Genomic DNA, 4,954 nt, shown 5'->3' on the forward strand with positions numbered 1-4,954 from the left:
CTGATAACCTTTCCAAGGAAGAAATTCTTGCTAACATCCATTCTAAACTTCTCCATGGAACTTGAGGCCATTTCCTCTTGTCCTATCACTTGTAACTTCATTGAACTGACTGAACCCCCTGGCTCCAACCTCCTCTCAGGCAGGTGCAGAGAGCCAGGTCTTCCCTTGTCTCCAGGCTGGACACCCCCAGCTCCCTCAGCCTTTTTTGAGGCTGCACATGGAACAAGAACTTGGAGGGTTTGTTTGACCTTAGTCATACAGATCTAGGAAGCAAAGGATCAGCAAGATCCAGCAGCTGGAGATGAGAAATTGGTGTTCAGCCAGAAGGGCAATTATCCACTGCCTCCAGAGCTGGCAGATGCTCTGCCATGTGGGATCTTTAAATCCACATGCAGCCTCTCTCTAGATCCAGGTCAAGCAGAAATTATCATGCTGGAGGCACCAGTAAGTGAAACTTTGTGTCAGGCTACATCATCCTATGGTCCTTTTGGAGCTCAAAATCAAGAGGGACGTTTGATGAGAGTGTCAGAACAGACTATCAGTCCACAAGAGATGCAGCCTGGAGAAATGGAGATGAGGTCAGCATATGTCTGCACAGTGCTTACCTTCACACTGCAGGCTCCTTGTTTCCCAACAGACACATCAAATCAGTCTCTGGATCCACCTTGTGTTGATTTTCCAAGGGTACAGATGAAATCTCTGGCAGTATTGAAGACTTGTTTAAAACCCCCCATTAGTCCCTTTATTTTTTCCATGGTTTTTTTTTTTTGTTGTTGTTGCATCCAGGAAAAACTAAGGAAGCCACAGTAAAAACTGCACAATGAAATTAAACTTTGCATCACAAAGGATGAAAAATATTGCAGAGGAAGTACTGATATAATGTCTGCTTAAGAAATAAGCCCACATCCCTAGGTTTTGAATGTTGACAGATATATTGAGTTGCTCTCCATGTTTGTAATGTTTCTTTTCCTTTTAAATAAGTATTTTAAAATAGAAAAAAGGAGTTAAAGAAAATAAAACCCCATCAACTTCTAAAATGTGTGAACAAGAGCAAGGGGCATCCTAGGGCTCAGAGACAAGGTGCAATAAACATGTCACAGATATGCTGCTCCAGAATAAGTTGATCTTTGCCAAGCAGAGGCTTAGGAAACAAACATCTCATCCCTGTCTGGGGAGTGTGGTTCCCTCACACAATGGTGGTGCTACCTGGATTGAGCTGTAAGAATGCACTGTGCTCTCAGATACCCAGAATGTACCTGGACAATGCCTTGAGCAACCTGATGTAGTGTTGGTGTTGTCTCTGCTTTGGGTGGGCTGGGTCTGGGGACCTCCAGAGATCTCTACACCTCCAACCTAAATTGTGCTTTGAGACTATGTCCACAGAGCTGAATTGCTCAACTTGACTTGGTAGGACTTGTCCTGTTCTTGCAATGTCCTCTGGGGTTGCATAAAATGGTCCCAGCTAGTACAGGATGGGGAAGGAACTTGGGAAAACCTTACCCATGGGCTTTTTCTTGGGTTGTTCCCTTGGGCTGGCTCAAACTTGGAGTCCTCTTGCTGCTGAGATGGTGCCAGCCCAGGAGGTGGAGGAGCCTCCTGTGTCGTGGCACCTTTGAGGAGGCAGCTGGGATGTGGTGGAATGGGACCTGACACTGAAGCTGTGTTGGTGGCCTGCGTGGCACCACCTCTGGGGTGGATGGTACGAGATCTCATGGGTGGCACACCCTTCCAGGCCACCAGGGCCTGGCTCCTCATGCCTCCCAGAGCAACCTGATTGAAACACAACACTGGTTGGGACTGGGGGGTGTTCTTCCACCCCTCTTCTGGGACATCAGGAGCAGTTACCCAGCAGATGCACTTTCTCAGTGTCTCCTGCACCAGCCATGCTGTGGAAAACACTGTCACACAGCCACTCGTGCTGCACATCAAATCTGGTTTGACCCAATTCATTCCAGGTCACACAGGCAAAGTGTTCTGAGATGAGATCTCCACAAAGTCAAGCATCTCAAATATCCCAGATATAGTCCATCTTCCTCTTTAGAAAGGCAACTCAGGCCATTTTTCTTGGTACCAGCAGTGCAGAGCTCATAAAGGCTCACAGTTCCAGATGCTTGAGCTCTGGGTTTGTCTTGAAATATATACCACAGAGGTACAAACATGAAATGCACCAGAAGGTCCTTCCTTACTATGTGGAGGTCTTCTTACCAGTCAGTAATGCATGGTCTCCTCTAGGAGATGAGGGGTTTGTGGTACTGTGGCTTTACTTTACAGAATCATAGAACCATGGAATGGTTTGGGTTGGAAGGGACCTTAAAGACCATCTAGATCCAACTCCCTGCATGGGCAGGGACACCTCCCACCAGCCCAGGCTGCTCCAAGCCCCATCCAACCTGCCCTTCAACACTGCCAGGGATGGGGCAGCCACAGCTTCCCTGGGCAACCTGGGCCAGGCTCTCACCACCCCCACAGCAAAGAATTTCTTGCTAAGATCTCCATCTCCGCTCTTCGAGTTTAAGTCCATTCCCCGTTGTCCTCTCCCTCCCTGCCCTTGTCCCAGGTCCCTCCCCAGCTTTCCTGGAGCCCCTTCAGGCACTGGAAGGTGCTCTAAGGTCTCCCTGGACCCTTCTCTTCTCCAGGCTGAACACCCCAACTCTCCCAGCCTGTCTCCAGAGCAGAGCTGCTCCAGCCCTCCCAGCATCTCCGGGGCCTCCTCTGGACTCACTTCAGGAGCTCCATGTCCTTCTTATGTTGGGGGCTCCAGAACTGGACACAGTTCTCCAGATGGGGTCTCACAAGAACCAAGTAACAGGGAAGACTCTTCTCCCTGGACCTGCTAGCCACATTGCTTTTGATGCAGTCCAGGACATGGTTGGTTTCTGGGCTGCAAGATAAATAAGAGCCTTGGCCTAAGTACAGGCAAAACCATTACAAACCCATACAAACTGTATTGACTGTGAGTCCCGTCAGTCAGAACTGACAAAAACCACCACCAGCTTTGCGAACATCCTCTAGAGGATGTTTATCCTCCAGAGGACAATCCTTGAGGCATTCAGAGGCTACAGGACTCCAAGTGCTTACTGGCTTCAGCTGGACATTGACTGGGCTGCTCATCTGAGTCTTTTTTCAATTCCTGTGCAGCAGCTTCTTGGAGAACAACCTGTTACTGCATTTCAGCTCTTGTTACAAGTCATGGGTTGAGAACTGTCTTTGTTCTTTCCCAGTCCAGCTGCCTGGTGGATGTTCTTCAGTTGGACACAAGGCAAGGTTTGCAGGAAGAGGTGATTTCTTATGTCAGAGCAACTGACTTTCCTGGTTAAAAGGCCTTTTGTTTGAGTACTCAAGCTCTCCTCCAAGCCTGGAGCAGAAACAGGCCACTACAGATGCTTCTTCAGCAGTGGTTTACCAGTTTGGGATGGGCAAAATTATTGTGGCTGTGGTGGTGGAAGAACACAGACTCCTTGATCCTCCACTTTTTACATGTTGATTTATAATCTGGCTTTACTGTGGAGCAAGCCAACTGGATCTCCTGGGTGAGAAATCCATGCTCACTGTCTGTGGAGTGGTAAAGGGAACCAGGTTCCTCAAGAGGTAGCAGGGTTGTGGCTGGCACTGTTATGGTCCATGTTCACCCATAGCTCTCCCCAGATATTCCACAATACCTTCCACTCTTCCCTTTATGCTCTCTCTGTTTCAATATCCCTGTACAAAAGTCTGTGAAGAAAACATGACAACCCCCCTCCCTTCTTCTTTGCATGGAAGTGGTTTTTTTTCTCTCATGTCTGGAAGGGTCCTGCTAAAGCCATGAAGGGAACTGGGAGCCATGCAGGTGGTAACTTATCAGGACAGGAGCAGAGGTCACTGCCCTGGATGTTGGCCAGGCTGGATACACCTGAGGGCAACGTAAATATGGATAATAGTAATAACAGTCACTGTTGGCCTGGCTCACTGCCAGATCAGGCTCACTGTGACAGATCAGAGAATCACAGAACCATAGGGGCTGGAAGGACCTCTGGAGATCAAGTCCAACCCCCCTGCTGCAGCAGGAACACCCAGGGCAGGTCACACAGGAACATGTCCCAGGGCTCTGTCACCCCCACAGCGAAGAAGTTTCTCCTCATGTTGAGGTGGAACTTCCTGTGCTGTCTCTTAGTGCCACTTCCTCTCGTCTTGTCACAGGCACCACTGAACACAGACTGGTCCGTTCTTGACACCCACCCTTCAGGTATTTAGAGACATTAGTAAGGTCCCCTCTTACTCTTCTCCAGACTGAACAGCCCCAGGTCTCTCAGCCTTTCCTCATCAGGCAGATGTTCCAGTCCCTTCAACATCCTTGTAGCCCCCTTTGGACTCTCCAGTAGGTCTGTCCCTCTTGAGCTGGGGAGCCCAGAACTGGACACAATACTCCAGATGTGGTCCTAACTAGGGCAGAGTAGAGGGGGAGGAGAACCTCCCTCCACCTGCTGCCAGGTCAGATGATCACTTTGGGATTGTTGCAGTCTCTGAGGGTGGCAAAATTGGGAGCAGATTAATAGATTTATTTTTTTTTTTTCCCCTCTGTGAACTTCAGGGTGGTGTTGTCTCCAGCTGGCTGCTCTACCCCTGCAACTGCAGTTAGCAGAATCCTGTGGTTATGCTTGTCTTCTCTTTGCTCTTCGTGGCATAAAATGGGGGCTGTGGTCCCACGGATGTTGCCTTCACAGGGACAAGATTCACAAATCCAACATCATTCAGGCAGTTTCAATCAAATCTCTGATCCTCCCTGAAGAAACCATTCCAGAACCATTATGTAAACTGCTTCAAGAAAGGAAAAAAGACCTATGAAATGCTTCTTGTAAAAATATGCCACCTCCATCGTGGTGCTATTGTGAAAACACACTGAGGAGACCAAAAATACTGCCAAGGAGCTATCAAGAGTGAGCCCAAATTCCCACAAAGGACCTATTGTAAATAGGAC

Source organism: Chaetura pelagica, unplaced genomic scaffold, assembly GCF_000747805.2.
Source record: "Chaetura pelagica isolate M959 unplaced genomic scaffold, ChaPel_1.0 scaffold286, whole genome shotgun sequence".
Lineage (NCBI taxonomy): Eukaryota > Metazoa > Chordata > Aves > Apodiformes > Apodidae > Chaetura > Chaetura pelagica.